Source organism: Salmo salar, chromosome 11, assembly GCF_965601325.2.
Source record: "Salmo salar chromosome 11, fSalSal1, whole genome shotgun sequence".
In the NCBI taxonomy this organism is placed as follows: domain Eukaryota; kingdom Metazoa; phylum Chordata; class Actinopteri; order Salmoniformes; family Salmonidae; genus Salmo; species Salmo salar.
The window spans coordinates 15,377,501-15,396,611 of record NC_138301.1 but is presented as its reverse complement, the minus strand read 5'-3'; the positions used below and the strand labels follow the sequence as shown (position 1 = coordinate 15,396,611).

The 19,111-nt window shown below is 45.8% G+C and overlaps 1 protein-coding gene across 1 annotated transcript in view; it reads left to right on the top strand.

Annotated features, from left to right (window-relative positions):
- The first annotated feature begins 11,725 nt into the window (after positions 1–11,725).
- LOC106562068 (docking protein 4) overlaps positions 11,726–19,111 on the top strand; it is an 84,269-nt gene continuing 76,883 nt past the window's right edge. The window contains exon 1 of the mRNA XM_045689058.2: positions 11,726–12,034. The gene's annotated coding sequence lies outside the window, so the exon portion shown is untranslated. The remainder of the gene's footprint in view (positions 12,035–19,111) is intronic.

Below are 19,111 nucleotides of genomic sequence, written 5' to 3'. Positions count from 1 at the left end.
GGCACTTTCATGTCTCTGAAGACTTCCTGTGGGAAATGCTTACATATTTGCTGTCAGGAAGGTTGGGGAGTTTATTGATATTCGTTCCATGTCACGGCGGAGCAGGGAGGCGTGTGACACTTCCATTTAAGCCTGTGCCTATGTCCCCCGGGCCCTCACTCACCCGCACACACTGCCAGGCTGTATTTTTTTCCATTTAACCAAGGAAACTTCCTCCAGCGGATTATGGAAGGGAAGAAAGTGGTCACAAACGTGCTAATGAGCTAAAACAAATCTCCTGCACACAGAAAAAGGCAAACTTTCCTATTTTGTCCATTTAAACGGACTCTTAGGTTCAATACTACTGCAGCCTCCCACTTCTCTCCTTTTTTATTCCTCTCTCTCTCTCTCTCCTCTTTTTCTCTCTCCCACACACAGCCGTTGTCCATTTGTCCATGACTTTGTTAGCGTAGGCAATGATCTTTCCTTAATTCTGATGCCTACCACCAATTCCATACATGCACTAGGAGATTGAGAGAGATAGATGTAGTGGGCCCAGTGAATTTCTTTTGGGATTTCACATGGCTGTTGCTGCTGTGGATGGTTTACCTTTTCTCCCTGTCAGTCAGTGTGTGTGTGTGTGTAGGCAGTAGTACACACACACACACACACACACACACACACACACACACACACACACACACACACACACACACACACACACACACACACACACACACACACACACACACACACACACGTTTGTGGGAGATTGCCTTGTCTTCGGTGGCAGGTCCCTGGGTATTCTACGATAGCGTTCACCCCTGATTATTCTCAAACCCCCTCTCTCTTTCTCTCCCTCCCTATTTCACTTCTCTTGTCTGTTTTCTTTTCCTCTTTCTGCCTTTCCTTCTTCTCCCTCCTGTCCTCCTCTGTGATTTCTCTGTGGTGTCAGGCTTTCCAGCCATGGTCCTTGCCTGCCCAGAGCCTGGACATTTGTGATCCCTCAGTCTGGTCTGTCCGTTATCTGTTGTTTCTCTGATGTGTCTTCTCAAATCACAACAACAACAACAACAACAACACTGCCAGACCACCACTGTTGCATGAATTCAGTGTGCCTCTGAGCAGTGCACTGAAATCTCATTTCGCTTCCTTATTTTTCTCTCCCTATGATAAACGGAACGCTTCTGCAATATGAAACGTGATGTATCGATCAAGGTGTTTGTTCCAGCGCTGGGAGAGGATTTGATGTTTCTCCTGGTTAAAGATTCATACAGACTCAAATACACACTCTGGTACTATAGCATCTCAAAGGAGGACCAACTTGTTCTGTCACTGCTAATGTGATGCTTGTGGTCCTGTGTACTTTTCAGTTGGTAGTGCTTGGACTTTACAATGCCAAGTAACGTGGGTTTGATTCCCGCTGGGGCCAACTAATACGAAAAATGAATGCAGACATGTCTGTAAGTCGCTTTGGATGAAAGTGTCTGCTAAATGGTACATATTACTAATATATATTTCTTAATACCTCTCTTCCTGTGACTAATACGAACAGACAATATATGTCAAAGAAAAAGGTCTGTATCATCTTGCCTTCAACAAGTGCTGGAGTTAACTCTCGCAATATGTCACTCTTTCTCTCTCACACCGGTATTCTCTGTCTTATTCTCCCTCCTCCTCTCTCTCTCCCTCCCTGCCATGCCCTCCCCCCCCCAGCCAGCCCAGCTCAGAGTGATCATTAGTAGTGAGAAGAGAATAGCATGACCGCTGCAGAGTTGAGCCCATGAAATATTCAATGCCTCCTTCATGCTAAAACTCCCTCTAATCCAAAACGAGGAAACCAATCCCACTTCAGACCGTTTCTGGGACGCAGAGATGAAGCACACTTGGATTCCATTTTTATTCCATGGTTGAGGTGGATAGGAGGGATAGTTGACATCTCATATGACTTGCAGAATCTGAATGTTTACAAGCAGTGGCTGGGTGCAGGCGTTGAAAGCCAGGAGTGAATAAGGAGGCAGTGGCCAGTTGAGTCATATAGTAGAATGGCATGTGACAGGGAGTTTAAAAATTGCAACGCACCACTTGCCAAAACATTTTGGGATTTCATGATCTCCCTTCCTTCCTATAAATCTTCATGTCAACCGAGAGGATTTCAGAGAGTAATCTGCTTACATACTGTACACCCAAACCAGCCTGAGGCAAGCTGAACATCACAGAGAACATTCACCGTATTGTTTCTGTCCTCTGTGGCCTCTGTGTTTCTGAGCTTGGCATCTGTTTTAATTTTTCTTTGTTGAGAGAAGGTCCGTTCACACACTGCTGTGTGTTTGTGTCAGTGTAGTACTTTGTGTGTGTGTGTGTGTGTGTGTGTGTGTGTGTGTGTGTGTGTGCGCACAGTGAAATGCTGACATTCGGGCCCTTTCCCACAATGCAGAGAGAATTTATAGGAAAGTAAAATGTAATAATACACGTAATAATAAAAGTACTAATAGATACAGCGACATCAGTACAAGCTGTAATGATGTCGCTGTCAGTCTGCGGTCGCCCCTGATGACTGTTGCCGTGGCCTCAGCGCTGGGTTTGTGTTCCGGCGTTCTGGACCCTGTGGGACCTGTTAGCCAGCCCAGATAGCAGACTGATGTTTGGGAAGGCCAAAATAGCTACTCCTGATTCAGATTAATCACTTCCCCTGTGCCTGGGGCACTGCCATTTGACACACACACACACACACACACACACACACACACACACACACACACACACACACACACAGACACACGCTCCTGCTGCTCACGACCAGACTTCCATATGTCACTGACTCTGCTTGTCAATCAGAACATCATTTCTCACCCCACAGAAGAGATGAGCGAGAGAGGCAGGGGAGGAGGAATGGAGGATGAACTATTGCACTCCCTGACTCCCTCTCCTGACTAACAGGACAAAGGGTTAGCCCGAATGATAATAAGAAATAATGAGTAACTGTCATATAGCCTAACACGGTAGTGAAGGTCAGAAGATGGGCAGTGGAACAGGCCAGAGAGGACGTGAATGGTATCACAAAGTTCTCTTTTCTCTGCTGAAAAGAGTAGGGAGGCAACACAGAACATCAAGATGGGTAGAAGTCAGTGGGGCTGTTTTCAGAGAGGAAAAGAAGGGTGCAGAGCTAGAAGAGGCTTTAGGGGTGTCAAACAGGGACACAGCGGGGGTAAGAGGAGCAGAGAGGAGAGGAGGATATATGATTGGAGCAGGCTTTCATCTCAGGTAGAGAGGATGACAAACTGAAGCTGCGGGGACATCCAGCTGGGATAAAAAAGTCCCTATCTTCTGATATTTTGTTCTCTCTCTGTTTCTCCCCCCTCTCTCTCTTTCTCTCTCTGGGTGTGTATTGACCCCTCACCGTGTGTGTTGTTTCGGGGCATATGCTGATTTCTCAGATGTTTATCTGCTGTGTTGTGGTCATGGCCCTGATCTCAGAACAGACTGGGTCACCGACCCTCTTACTGTTATCACAGCTAATGAATGCTCGGACGCCTGCTGTGCTGTTGGCCTTTCAGCTTCTCATAGAAGCTATATAATAACACAAACATGATTGTTTTAGTGGGTTATATTATGTTACCCGACCTGCTATAGATTTTAGCATACCATATGCTCACTTGTGCATTTTTCATTTCAAACCTATGGATTAAACGTTTTGCTGCAGGTTTAAACATGAAGTTTGAACACACACTCCTCAGTTAGCCTCAGGGCTGCCTGGGATTAAAGGCACCAGTGTGAGAATAGTTGTTGATAATTAAAACGACAATTTCCCACAACCTGTTTTAGTGACAGGGGTATTATTCACAGTGTTATTGCTATCAGCCACGGACTGCACACACTGCTCAAAGCCAATAACTATTAGGATGTGTGAATGTATCTCTGCATGATCGTTTTTCTAACTGTGCAGAATAGCAGTTTGCTTTTCAGAGAGGTGATGGGGGTGAGAGAGAGCAAGAGAAAGAAAGAGAGAGAGAGAGAGAGTCAGTGCCAGAAAGTGAATCTTGCTCTGCAGCCAAAAGCCCTTTAATTCATAATGCTGCATGCGTTGCTTTCCTCCTCTCTGCCATCCATCATGCCACACAGATAATAGATGTGGTTATTATCGCAAAACAAGACTCTCATTGCTGATACAAGTTTACCAAAAAAGATAACGGCATTCAAACAAAGGTAAGAAAAATACCTAATACTTTTTGGCGAGCAGGCTTCCATTTTTATTGTTTATGAAGTGAACTGATAAGTACAATGGCAGCATTTACCATCTGGCCAAGAGGAGAAACCAGACCATTGAGGAAACATGGCAGCGAGGCGAGAGAGATCCATTTTCTCACTATTGATCAGATCTCTACGTCCATTTGCAGTGATGCAGCTTCAGTGAGTGGGTGATATTGGGATTCTCCCTCTCGGCCACTCTCACAGAATTGTACCTTTCTCTACTTAGCCAGGGTAGTGACAGGAGAATAATACATTTATTACAGAGCCGTACCATAGGAATGCTTGCTTTATAGATTTTAATGGACGTGTCTACATCACTTATGAGACTATCTGTGTAGTGGGAAAAAAATGACAATTTATACCTCTTCCTCAGTAAATAAAAAGTGTTTTATACTGCACACTGTCTGCAGTCACTGTTGTTAGGCACTAATACACAGACATGAACATACCAGTACGTCCTGCTGTAGATGTTAATCACACACACACACGCGCACCCCCCCCCCCCCCCCACACACACACACACGCATAAACACATGATCTAGGACCCTCATTTCCCACGCTGAGAGTAGTCTGTGAAGATGAGGACTGTTGGTAATGAAAGATGAGAGGAACTGAGATGATGTCTAGGGTAGTGAATCATGAATACCTCACATCGCACTTTGTTCTGTGTGGGTGTGTGTGTGTGCGTGTGTGCGTGCGTGCGTGCGTACATGCGTGCAGGCCGTCTACTGATTTTCTGCATGAGGGATTGTCTGTTTATTTGTGTCTATTTGCAATTCACACCACTCTCACGGTCCACTGTTTCTACTCTCTGGCATTCTACAACATCTCTCTAACACACAAGCTTACATATAGCACATACTGTACTACAAATTCTACCAGGCTAAACATAGGACATATTGCCAATTTCATAGTCCTTCAACCCAGAAACGTAGAATTGCATCAACAACTGGGACATGAACTCCACTGTACTGGTGCATGATGGCATAAAATGTTCTGAAAGAAGTCATTGCCGAAACGAGAATGTTTCCGTTATGAATGACTCATTTTTTGAAGAGTTAAATCTGCCATTCCGGGGTAGTTTAGTCCTTTCACATCAAGCTGCATTGTCATGGCAACATGACATGCAGCTCTGGCTCTGCACCAGAATGAGCTAAGGGAGGAGAGCGAGACCTGACACACCGATGACTTGACTGAAACTCACTTGAGACACATCCTACTGAGACTTGATTTGGACTTTGTTAAATATGACTTATTGACAAGTCTCTCTCACCCAGACACCCACTCTTATAACATAGATCCATAACCAACCACTTCTCCAATTCCACACACCACCAACCACTTAAAACCAATGATTCAGTCATTCATTCAAACAGACAGTCCATCGCATTTAACCATGTCAAGGTGACTGGGAATATGGCCGAATACAAAAAGTGTAGTTATGCCCTCCATAAGGCAATCAAACAGGCAAAACGTCAGTATAGAGACAAAGTGGAGTTGCAATTCAACGGCTCAGACACGAGATGTATGTGGCAGAGACAATTACGGACTACAAAGGGAAAACCAGCCACGTCGCAGACACCAACGTCTTGCACCCAGCCAAGCTAAACACCTTCTTCGCCCGCTTTGAGGATAACATAGTGCCTCTGACGTGGCCCACTACCACGGACTGTGGGCTCTCCTTCTCTGTGGCCGACGTGAGTAAGCGTGTTAACCCTCGCAAGGCTGCCAGCCCAGACGGCATTCCTAGCCACGTCCTCAGCAGAGAGGAGCAACCCCCTATCCACATCAACGGGACCACAGTGGAGAAGGTGGAAAGCTTCAAGTTTCTCGGTGTACACATCACTGACAAACTGAAATGGTCCACCTACACAGACAGTGTGGTGAAGAAGGTGCAACAGCGCCTCTTCAACCTCAGGAGGCTGAAGAAATTTGGCTTGGCACCTAAAAACCTCACAAACGTTTACAGAATTGAGAGCATCCTGTCAGGCTGTATCACCGCCTGGTACGGCAACTGCACCGCCCGCAAAAGCAGGGCTCTACGGAGGGTGGTGCGGTCTGCCCAACGCATCACCAGGGGCAAACTACCTACCCTCCAGGACACCTACAGTGCCCGATGTCACAGGAAGGCCAAAAAGATCATCAAGGACAACAACCACCTGAGCCACTGCCTGTTCAGCCCACTATCATCCAGAAGGAGAGGTCAGTTCAGGTGCATCAAAGCTGGGACCGAGAGACTGAAAAACTGCTTCTATCTCAAGGCCATCAGACTGTTAAATAGCCATCACTAGCACATTAGAGACTACTGCCCTATATACAGTACATAGACCTGAAATCACTGGCCACTTTAATAATGGAACACTAGTCACTTTAATAATGTTTACATCTTTTGCATTACACAGCTCGTATGTATATACTCAATTCTATCCTCTTAGTCTATGCCGCTCTGACATTGAGAATCAAAATATTTATATATTCTTAATTCCATTCCTTTACTTTAGATTTGTGTGTATTGCGTGTATTGTTGTAAAATTGTTAGTTAGTACTTGTTAGATATTACTGCACTGTTGGAGCTAAGAACACATGCATTTTGCTACACCCGCAATAACATCTGCTAAACCCATGTATGTGACAAATAAAATGTGATTTGATTAGCTCATTAAAACAGAAGAACTGTAGTGACCCAGTCTTCTACTCTGCCTACTTAGCAAGCCATCACCATGTTACTTGTGGCTCTGAAAACACAAATTACAAATTCGAGGCTGGCTTTAAACACTTGGTTGATGTTCTCTCTCGCTTTACTGCAGGATGTTAATCGGTATGTAAAAAGGGGAGGAGGAGGAGGAGGAGGAGGAGGAGGAGAGATGGAGGAGGAGGGATGGCTTGAGGAATAACTGGGAGGAGTGGTGGTAAAGTAAAGACTTTTGGAGCATTGTCTCTCGTGGGAACGTTCTTCTCCAGAGGTGATTAACTGCTGTTGGTCTAGGGAGCCCAGGAGCGATACACACACAGCCAGATGGAGAGGGAGAGAGGGAGAGAGGGAGGGATGGAGAGAGGGACAGTTAAAGGAGGAAAAGGATGCAACGGATAGTTGAGTGCGTGGGAGTAGGAATTGATCATGTGAACAAATATCAGATATATAATACAATCTTGTTAGACAAAATAAGCACTGCACTGCTGGAGTACACAGCATTAATATCCGACAGTGAGTCTGGAATCGATACTTTTCTCCATTACACGTACAAAACGTTATTCTATGGCCTACTGAAAAATGAAGGCAGGCCCTTTATGTAAGCTGTAGCATTTAATGTGACAATATGGAGGGCAAGGGACTGTTTGATTTATAGTTCCAAGGAGAGCCCACCTCCCATTCCTCCCTGAGTCATGCTGGAATACTCCTGGACATAAAACATGTAGTAGAGGCACTAGAATAGAATACAATAGAAAAGAATACATATTTTGTATTCATTAAGTGTAATAGAGTGTATTTGACCGGCATTGAAATCCATTATGTATTTTGAAGCATAGAGGTGTGAAAGAGCAGATCTTGAACACACTGGCCCCGTCTGAGCCTTTGCAGGAGCGGTGTGATTCTGAGAGAGAAGTGAGAGGAAAGTGCCAGTGATACACTCAGATGACATGACCTTACCCTGCTGGTGTTGTAGGGCCTCGTGCTGAATGGGCGCTTTTGTTCATTAAATCAATCATTCTTTTGTGAAAATAGCCTTCCTAATGAGATGGCGGATTTTAATGAGGTCACAAATTGTCTGCCATGGTTTATGGTCATTACTATTTACATTTTGTGTGTGCATTCAATTTGCTTTTATTTTCCTCTCGGTAGAGTTGGACGTCAGAGGGAGAACACAATGAATGACTACACACACACACACACACACACACACACACACACACACACACACACACACACACACACACACACACACACACACACACACAGACACTGCAATATCAGCCGTGTGGTCTGTGGAGAGGGCACTGAGTGGGATATTCTTTGATAGTGTAACAGACAGAAGAATTTGTATAATATCTCTGGGGATGTGTTTCTGTATTTTGCTGACATGTTTATACTCTACTCTGTCTAATAATCCAGTCATCAATACATGTGACATTTGCCCCCCGCACACCATACTGCCAAATCAAGGAGCAGCCTTCTCATATTCCACAACAAACGCATGTACGCAATAACCTGATAAGGTTCCCAGACACAGTGGAGAAAGAAAATAAATGACATTACGAGAGAAAAAGAGATTTGCAGCCATGGTGATCTTCTCTATAAAATCAGAACTATGTCTTCTTCTCTCTCACCCCCCCCCCCTCTCTGTGTGAAATAAACAGTTGTGTATTTCACTGTCTGGCTGTAGCTTGGATGTTTAAATGAACATAAACACCACGCTCACAGCCTCTGTCGGGAAAATAGCGTATTTAACCCCGTAGGGGATGGAGATGGTGAAGGGGTTGGGGGTGGGTGAGGGCCCGATAATGCAGTGGCGTGTGAAATGTGGAACAGCGAGTCATATTTCTCCTAGACACTCGGCACTAGCTCTCAAATGCTGCCATATGGCCCCGATTAAACTCATTTATGAAAGTCCCCCCCACACTGGATGCTTAGTCTGCTGCTGCGTCTCCAAAGTGTTTGTCCTCTGCACTCAATTAGAAGAGTGTGTATGTGTCTGTGCGTGCGTGCGCGTTTTCCACTTTAAAGGTTACAAGAGGGAGACACATGTACTAGGACCCTGAGGTTGTCTATGAGGTTGCTGTTGCTAATATAGATGAAAGAACGGGCCGTCCCACTCACTCTCTTTAAACAGAGCCTGAGCTGTCCTCTCTAGACCACTAGAAGGAGAATGCAGAACCAGCTGTGGTTCGGTCAGTATCAGACATAGCCGAAGGCTTCCTACAACAGACTGGGATGAAGACGAGTGAACACAAACAGAAACAAAATAATGCTTCACATGAGGTACACATCAAGGCCCATTTTAAAGTCTGGCGTGAAAAAGCTTGTTTGTCTGCGTGTGCAAATACAATAATATGGTGTAGATCTGCATTGACGTGAGTGTGTACCATACTGCAGCAAACGGTGTGAGTATGTGAATAGTGAATGGTATGTGTGCCTGTGTGATGTGTGTATGTGTGTGTGTGCGTTTGTGTGTGTATACACGTGTCTGCCTACCTGCATGCCTGTGTGTGTGAGCAGACAGAGGCCTGTCAGTGCATGCCCTGGTGTCTGTCTTCCGTCCCATGTCTGCATTATCACAGATGCTTATCAACTCAGCGGCACCAGTCTCTCTCTGGACAGATTCCTCTCTGAACACCCCCTCATCCTCCGTCCAACCCCTCCCCGGGCCTCCCCTTCCCTCCACTGCCTCCAGCAGTGCCACCAAGCGATAGCACTCAGGGGGGTCTTTAAAAGAACAAAAGCAGATATGTATTGTGGGAGAACAGACACGTTATAGAACGCTGCGTTTATGCTGAATGATGTCAAATTGTGTACTTTTTTGTATGCCTAATGACTACACGTCTTTGTAATCTACCTGAGCCTGGACTGAGAAGGGTGTTACCCTATAATTATAATAGGGAGGTTGAAATTCTCCATTCTCAATCTCAATGCAAGCTATGTCAGGCTGAAAACAACAGACTTGGACTGTTGGATCAAGCAATATTGCATGGATCTGTTTTGTTGTAGTTCTGGATGAACGAGCCCTGATCTCTAATAGGCATGGTGTTGGCAGTTTGGCACAGAAATATGCACATATATACCACTTTTTTTTGTTCTATTGAAAACTTCCCTGACTGCATTTATGCCTCTGAAAATCAATACAGAGGAGCCACTTAAAACTGTTGAGACACAACTCTAGTAAGAGAAACCACCATTATGTAGACACTCGACAGGGGGAAACTATGAGGAGGGATCCACAATGGAAAATTGTTCAATGAGACAATAGGTCACCAGAGGACACCGTTCAGTGTGCTTGGGACAGGACAGCATGGGGATGGAGGGATCATTCCATCCCTAGCAGCGAGGCCTGTTTCCTCTGAGCTCGTGAGACTCTGCTGCTCTGTTGCACATCACTTCCTGCGCCTCTCTGTTGTCAGGATGAACACCAGGCAGGAGAAGAAGAGGAGGGGTGGTGGAATTGAAGTTTCCACTGTGACATCACTGTTCTGTTCCGCTCTAACCCTGGATCCCTTAATCACTACAAAAAGTAAGGAACCCTCTCCTCAAACCAACCAAACTATTTCTACCCCCCTCTTCCTCCTCCTACAGTATTTCCCCATACCTCTATACCTGTATTACAGAAACAGACCTTTAACAGATAAACTGTGGTCTGATACAGTATGATGCACGAACAAACACAAGGGTTAAATTGCCTACACCCCAAGCCTGGTTTCTTTGTTTAACTGTGTGTTCTAGTGAGTCAGATGTTTGTCTTTGACTGGAGGGGTATCATCTATATCTTGTTTATCCTTACTGTCTGTAATGGATATGAATCACCAGCATCTTCCTGTGTTTATCAGCACTCTGCTCCTCTCTCATTTGTCTCTGCCTATCTCTACTTTCATTCTGTCCATCCGACTGCAGCTGTTCAGCTCTAATCACCCCTGTCAGTCTCCTGCAAGAGTAGAAAGCCCAGTTCTGTGCAGCTTGACCTTCCGTAGCATGCATACAAGTATGTGAATCTCCATGGTTTGTTTGGGAATGTAGCCTACATGTAACTTACCTGAAATATCCCTGCTGCCCACAAAGGACTATGCCCAGTGAAACAGCTCAGTTGTACCTGTCTTGACCTGTCAGTATTCTATAATCATTTTGCATTTCTATGCTAATATTCTCACCTGATTACCCTTCATAGTGACTGATGAGGATCTCCTCCTCCCCCCTGGGTCTCCTCGGGTTGACCCCGTCAGAACGCTCTAGTAGTACCCCCATGGAGTGTGAATTAAAGGCTGCGGCGCAAGGATACGACGTGTGATAGATTATGAAACAGTCAGCCATGGAACTACATAGGCATACACGTAAATAGAGGACTCTGGTGGGGATATCATTGGTGCGTAAAGTTATAGTGCGTCATTGCAAATACTCCTAATTGAAACGGGTTTTCTGAGTCATCATATTCATTTTTTTATATTCGGGGTTATCTCACCACTTAGTGACAGTTGATATTCCCACGTTATACCCTGTAAACTACATGATACATGTTTTTACTAAATTGGCAGAGAGTAAAGAGCACGAACTTGGTAGGCCTATATCGAAACACGCATAGCAGGTTACACGTTCAATATTTTAAGATGCTTAAAATCTTCGCATTTTCGGTAGAAATGTATCAATATGGTAAAATGCTGCTCTCACCGTGAATGAGCACCCAATTGGAAATGATGAATAAATGATATGTGCGCAGCTCTTGGAGTTGTACGGTAAAAGGGTGGCTACTGAAACGTGGCTGGTTGAATTTGTGTCTATTTTGTTTGCAGCTCTGATCCGCTCCGTGCAGCCCTATACAGTCATTGGTACAGCTCTGAACAGCGCCAGCCGGACTGGACAGAACATACCGAAGCCAGCTCTCCGTGAAGAGCGAATCACCTCGGCGCGTTTGTCCCAAATCAAACCACACAGACAGAAGGTAGCATATTCTCCGTCTATTCATGGAATTATTGTCAGGTGGCGTAGGTTGCATTTATTACCAATTCAGATCGATAGTTGTGGCTTCTACCCATCCTGCCTGAAGGTCACACGCGGAGCTGCTCAGCACCGACCGCCGCGCCCCTTCAGGACTTCGTCATCCAGGTAAATGTTTGTGGAGCGTTAATACATCGTTTGACATGGTGTACATTGTGTGTATAACATGGTGCACATTATGTGTATATTGAGCAATTGTTTGAGGTGTTGCTTTTACCAAGTTGCATTGCTTGCATCATAAATGTTATTAGATGATTCTAAAATGCTATTTTGTTTAAAAGCCTACTGCAACTACAAAGTATAGCCTATATCAGCTTATTTTAATTAATTATGCATATGGAAGGAATATATTTTGGGAAAGTATGCTTGTTATTGTAAATGTATTTGTAGTATTTTTTTAACATAGTTTTTTTACCATTATGCTTCTCCAATCGCCAATTGTAGGCTGCATAAACCCCAAACGCTTTAGCCTAGGCTACACGTAATAAGACTAACTGAAATGTCCTCTTAGTCTATTCAAGATTATATTGCTATTTTGTTTACTATTGGCTATATACATTTATAGCATAAATAGTTGACGGGTATGGCTTTGGGCTGATAGTTTATCTTCTCTACATTGGATAAGACCTATTGATTGAGAGTGGGCGATTGGCGGTAGGCAATGTACAAAAAAAAAGCGCGTGCCCGCGTTGTGTGTGTGTGGAGATAAAGAGATATTTAACATTCATATTTTACAAACATATTATGGGTTGGTATTTATATAAAAATAATGAGGGGTATTGCATCAATGGAATGAATTCATAATAGATCTAAATAATTCAGATTTAATTAATGTTGCCTACATGTGAAATTAACAAAATGCTGAGGCCTGTTATAACATTTTGGATTAATGGAAAAACCAAGACTTAAAGTAGGCCTATGTAATTTGGTGACATTTAGCAAAATCCACTAAAGGTGTAATAACAACTCAATGTGGAATTGCCTGGCACCTTGTAAATCCCAAGACAATTAGCCTAATTAAAGTGAAATAGAACCTTTTAGTTGTATTTTTCTCTTGCAGATAAACGGGCAGGTTTCACCCGGCTAATGAAACCATGTCTGCTCTTATCTCACTGGCCATAAATAGCTCCTCCAGAGCGGATAATAAATTAGCTTGATAAGTATGTTCAACAGAATGCAAAATCTCTGGCAGGAGTGAGGTTCGCAGGGGAAGTTTTCTGCAGTCATCTTTAGTAAACCGCTTTGAGATATAGATGACAGTACAAGAACCTGTTAACCTGTAGCCGGGAAATCAAATGATTCTCTTTCGATTATTCTATAGGCGTAGTGGGCGTAAACAGTGTGTTGCGACTGCGTGTGGCGCGCGCAGGGGAGGAGGTATGTGGCCTAATGAACAATGACCATGTGTTTTATAGGGAAATAGAAATCATGCAGTAGTTTTCTAAGAGGACCTGTGGAGATGAGGGGCCACATGTCAGTCATGGCCTCGTCAACTGGCCTTGCAGAGTTGCCTCGCGTCCAATGTGAAGTTCCAGGGATCGTGCCTTATCTCTGTGCACACACAGCTGTTTGTTGTAACACACGGCCCGCTGTCGGGGTTAGCTTGCGTCATAGCTGAATTCCCGCTGGGAGAGTGATTATTGATGTGTTATGAATGATGCAGAGACATGATTATATTACAATGTTTGTATATCCTACTGTTGCGTGTGTGTGTGTGTGTGTGTGTGTGTGTGTGTGTGGCTCAGCTGTTAGGTATAGCGACTGTTTTTCCAGTGCTAACCCGGTGGGACACCAGCTCTATTGGAACCACACTAAACAATAGTTACATTTCGAGAAGATCAACAATGAGGAGAGAAATCAAGGCAATTCACCCGGAGCAGCGCTGCCGCAGGGACAAAGAGCACTTTCTAGCACTTTATCTCCCGGCTGCTGCACACAGAATCATTCTATCAATTCCAGGCCTTGGCTGCCTGGCACAACTTGCATGTCAACCGGTGATGTCTTCAAGTGGGCATCGATACTTTGTTCTGCTCCAAAAAGTTAAGAGGAGGGATGACAGGCAGGCCAGTGGATATAACACTACTTTAGCCACTAGCCTCACCCACATCCCCACCATTATCTCCTCCCTGCCATACTGAACATTAGGAGTATGGCCCGGCACTCAGGAATCATCTTAGGATACATCTCTGACTGTGGATCTACCTACATTCACTCTTTCACTCAGGGTTTTCAACGACTACGGAATGGACAGGTCCATGTTCATTGATTTATGTAACAGCAACCCTTCACATGCTACGGTCTCTCTGACTCACCTCCCTCTCTCTTTCTGTCTCTCTGCCAGTGCTACCGTCATGGACCGCATCATTGGTGTTTAGCAGAGCTTGGTGTGTGTGTATATTAGTCTATGGCAGGTCCAGGGTCAGTGGTTCAGAGGGGTATTTTACAGTGATGTCTATGGTATTTGACAGTGAAATTTCATCACTTTGTTTCCAAATGTCTACTGTTATTACAGACAGCCAAACACGCAATTAAACTCAGACAGTGTGAGCTCTGGGTATAACCAGTTAGCTCCCTCTGTGCGTGCGTGCGTGCGTGTGCGCACGTACACACACACACACACACACACACACACACACACACACACACACACACACACACACACACACACAAACCAGATTGGGTTCTGGGAGATTACTGGAGTAATGTGGAGGCACATCTGTCCTGTCCTCCCACTCCAACGGTCCATGTTTGCCCCTCCCTGGTCTTTTGACAGAGGTGGTCATGTTGTGTGTCTGTGTTGGTGTGTATGCTGGTACACCGTGCGTGTTCCCCTGAGGGTGAGGGCTGGCTGTGCTGTGCTATGCTGCAGTGGGTTTAGTAGCGTTCTGTATGATCGATATGCTCCTGTCTTACTGTGAAATGAGTCAGAAAGGGCAATGTGGAGCCGGACGGCTGCTGTTGCTATGGTGGGGAGAAGAGTACACAGTTGCTATCAAGGGAAACAATGACTTTTGTGTCAATGTCACCACGGCCTGTGCTGTTTTTCTGGGAGCTTTGGGCTGATTTTTATCCACATACATTATCTGTGTAATATGTTTGTGTGGACATGCGTGTGGGTGTAGTCTTTTTCTGTTCCTCTTTGTGTTGTTTTGAGAAGCTCTTTGTGTGTAGAGAGAGAAAGCATGTATGTGTGTGAGAGAGACAGAGAGAGAATATACTGTAACGGACCACATAAATCATTCAGAACATTATGTGCTGTGCGATGAGGGCGGTGCAGGAGCTAAGCTATGTGCTTTGCTGTAAGTTAGAGTGAAAGTGCATGGCATACTATACAGTACACACCACATTACCATTTTGTGTGTTCTCTGAGAGAGAGGGGAGCATGCTATATGTTCATACTAGCCGGGAGGGGTGGGGGGGTACTGTATGTGTGGCAGTAACCAGCACCTGGAGACAGAGGGAGATGGATGGAGGTTGAGAACGATGGGGATATACAGAGTAGGATGATAGATGGATGGAGGTTGAGAACGATGGGGATACACAGAGTAGGATGATAGATGGATGGAGGTTGAGAACGATGGGGATACACAGAGTAGGATGATGGATGGATGGTGGTTGAGAACGATGGGGATCCATAGAGTAGGATGATGGATGGATGGAGGTTGAGAACGATGGGGATCCACAGAGTAGGATGATGGATGGATGGATGGATGGATGGAGGTTGAGAACGATGGGGATCCATAGAGTAGGATGATGGATGGATGGATGGATGGATGGATGGATGGAGGTTGAGAACGATGGGGATCCATAGAGTAGGATGATGGATGGATGGAGGTTGAGAACGATGGGGATCCATAGAGTAGGATGATGGATGGATGGAGGTTGAGAACGATGGGGATCCATAGAGTAGGATGATGGATGGATGGAGGTTGAGAACGATGGGGATCCATAGAGTAGGATGATAGATGGATGCGGAGAAATGTTTCTGCCATAAAGTGCCCCTTTCCACATGCACCTGATGTGGATGTCATCTGTTTGAGTACAACGCCCCTTCAACAACCATGAGCTACCATACCAACCCGTTCACATGCATGCACAGATATGATCATCATTAAAATAGACTGCCAGCCACTTAAGTGGTGCAAGTGATTTAGCCTATAGATTGAACAGACGGACGGACATACAGACATTATACTGTAGACAGACAGTGTTTGTGCAGTATGGTTCCAGTGGAGACTAGCTGACTTGCTGTTCACTGTTGCTGCTGCTGCTGCATCTGGGGACTGGAGCTAGGAGAGAGCAGTGCATTGTGGGAGTAGTCTGGTTCTGGTTGGTTGGCTCTGGCTCAGTCTCCAGCAGGCAGCCAGGGCCCAGCCATGCTCTAACAGCAGAAAGAGAGAGAGAGGGACGGAGAAGGAGAGGGCCTGTAATTAGCACCAGGGTCTGGCTGCCGCATTCCACATCTGTAAATTACAGAGTGTAGTGGCCTGCCTACATGCTTGCCTGTCTGTCTGCTGAGCCGATAGAGCGTCCAGCTCTCTGCCACAATACCTTGTCTTCCCTTCCCTCCACTGGCTGAGCCTATCCAGACCCTCTCTCTCTATGCCTCTCTCTCTCAGTTCAATTTAAGGGACGTTATTGACATAGGAAATGTCTCTCTCTCGCTCTCTCTCTCTCCATTTGTGACTCCCTGTCTGTGTGCATAAAATGTCTCTCAATGCTTCCAGCATTTCCCTCTTCTCATTCTCTTTCTCTACCCTCTCTTCCTGTCTCCATCTCTGTCCCCCCCTTCACTAGCTCTCGTGTCTGCTACTGTGTGGTCAGGCCTACTGGCAGGCATAGCTGCGTTGCCTCTGGATTTTTCCACATCACTTCCACAGCATTTTTCATGCTGTGATTTGGAGTGAAAGGCTCCCCTCCTCCACTCGCCTCCCCTGAGTCTGGGCTTCATTGATTTGTTTTGATTTCAGCAACTTCAGTTCTCCACGGTGGTAGGTCCGGAGCTGGCCCGCACCGAGACGCACTGCAAGACCAGGGACGGAGCGACCATGCAGCAGCATATCTGATTCCTATGTGTAGTATGACTAGCTTTCCCATGTCAGCTAACAAATGCACAGTACATCTGCAGACCAACTCCGAAGCACTTTTAAGGGGAAAGGGATTGTGCTACTGTAAAATGAAAAACATTTTGCGTATGAATGGATAACATCACCACGGCTTAATTAAGTGTGAATGTGCATAAGGGCTCTTCAGAGAGGCAAGCAGAGGAAGTACATTTGTGTAGTTTAAATGGGTGTGTGTTTTTTTTAGGCTGGGGAAAGGAACATTTCTGAGTGTGTGTGTGGATTGGTGAGTCTGTGAGTAAGAGTGAGAGCCTAGTCCCTTGTGTCTGTGTGCATGTCCTGTGTGCTCCCCCGGTGTGGCTCGTCCCCGGAGTGTGTCCCCATGTGTCCTCTGTGCGTCTCCGTGTCTGAGGCTGAGGCGGTGCTAATGGGATAGCTGTCTGGGCTGATGGATGAGGCCTGGCCAGGCTGAGATGGTGACCCTGTCGGGGGGCTGTGGTGGTTGTCTGTGGAGCCAGCCTGCCTGATGGAGCACTTGCTCTGATTGGGTGCCACCGAAAGTGAGCTCACAGGGACCACTCCGCACGCTCACCTCACTCATTCTGTCTGTCTTTCAGCTCTTTCTCTCTTTCTCTCCGTCTCTCTCTCTCCCTCTTTCTCTCTTCCTGACACTCTCTCTTCCTGACACACTCTCTCTCTCTTCCTGACACTCTCTCCATTTGACCCTGGCCTGTGCTACTAGTATAACTTCATTGATGGATGGCAGAATAGTTCCCAGCGACTGCCACTGTCGTTCAACAGTCTCTCTGACAGTGGATGTGCTGAAAAGTGTTTCCAGCAGAACGTTGCTGGAGATTCAGTGATGTTATGTGATTACCTCCAGTGCTTTTTAAAACAAAAATACAAAAATATAATGTTGTATTGTCACATACCCTGGAAAGGTGCAGTGAAATGTGTTGTTTTACAGGGTAAACCATAGTAGTACCGCGCCCCTGCAGCAAATGAGTGTTAAGTGCCTTGCTCAAGGACACATCGACAGATGTGTCACTTTGTCAGCTCAGGTGTTTGAACCAGCGACCTTTCGGTTACTGGCTCAACGCTCTAACCGCCAGGCTACCTGCACTGTGTGACGGTCACAGGAGGGACATCTGCTCTGTAAGGATGTTGTCACCGGGAGTAATGTCAACTATGTGCACATAGAGGATGTCGTCACCGGGAGTAATGTCAACTATGTGGACATAGAGGATGTCGTCACCGGGAGTAATGTCAACTATATGGACATAGAGGATGTCGTCACCGGGAGTAATGTCAACTATGTGGACATAGAGGATGTCGTCACCGGGAGTAATGTCAACTATGTGGACATAGAGAATGTTGTCACCGGGAGTAATGTCAACTATATGGACATAGAGGATGTCGTCACCGGGAGTAATGTCAACTATGTGGACATATCAGCTCCTTTTTTACAGGCACTGAAGGGGAGGTTTACTATGATACTGGTATGATCTGTTCCACTTCTATCTGTCCATGCCTTTATCTGGATGGATGGATGGATCCCAAACTGCTGATCCAGGACTGTCCTAGCTCAACCCTTTGGGAAACTAGAGGACAAATACTGTTCCTGAATCAGAGCTTAGGTACTCTCAGCACATATCAGACCAGAGGGACAGCAGTTGTACTCTGAGCCTGGATCATTCTTACGTCCTGTGTTCCCTCCCTCAACGACTGAAGAGTGGATCTCCTGAGTGCTCTGAAGCATTTACAGAGGATCAGGCTCAACTTGAATCATTTATCCTGTTGACACAGAGATGCAGCCGTGTGTGTGTGTGTGTGTGTGTGTGTGGGGGGGTGTGTGTGTGTGTGTGTGTGTGTGTGTGTGTGTGTGTCTGTCTGTGTGTGTGGGGGGGGATCTGTGTGTGTGTGTGTGTGTGTGTGTGTGGGGGGGGGGGGGGGGGTGTGTGTGTGTGTGTGTCTGTCTGTCTGTCTGTCTGTCTGTCTGTGTGTGTGGGGGGGGGATCTGTGTGTGGGTGGGGGGGATCTGTGTGTGGGGGGGGATCTGTGTGTGGGTGGGGGGATCTGTGTGTGTGTGGGGGGGGGATCTGTGTGTGTTGTGGGGATCTAT